Here is a 449-nt window from a genome sequence, read left to right as displayed (position 1 = left end):
TTAGCTGTTAGTCTGAAGGAGAAAATCCCAAGATTGTGGCATAAAGCTTGACCTCACGTGACTCAGACTTTGAAACTATTACACATTCACACATGTACAAAGATACAGTGAAGCAAGAATGAAACTCCTGTACGTGACAAACAAAGTGCATTTCCCGCAGGACGTTATACATTTCTCGTCATCTTCTTCTTCTCTTTCTATCTACGTCTTTACGCCACTCAGATCCCATTTGAGGGTTGCATCTCTTGCTCTCATCTAACCATCATTGTTTTGAGATCCACATTTCCAGACCTTAGCTTTCAAATTCACTCAAGGCTAATTGCAGCTAATGTTTTTTGTATTGAACTGCAGCCTTGCAGACTAGTAGCAGTAAGACTCAGGGCAGCAGATGTTTAACTCTTTCTGTGTGTGTGTGTGTGTGTGTGTGTGTGTGTGTGTGTGTGTGTGTG

The sequence above is a fragment of the Etheostoma cragini genome, chromosome 15 (genome assembly GCF_013103735.1).
Source record: "Etheostoma cragini isolate CJK2018 chromosome 15, CSU_Ecrag_1.0, whole genome shotgun sequence".
NCBI classification, from domain to species: domain Eukaryota; kingdom Metazoa; phylum Chordata; class Actinopteri; order Perciformes; family Percidae; genus Etheostoma; species Etheostoma cragini.
The sequence above is the reverse complement of the archived record's forward strand: the minus strand, read 5'-3'. Positions refer to the sequence as shown.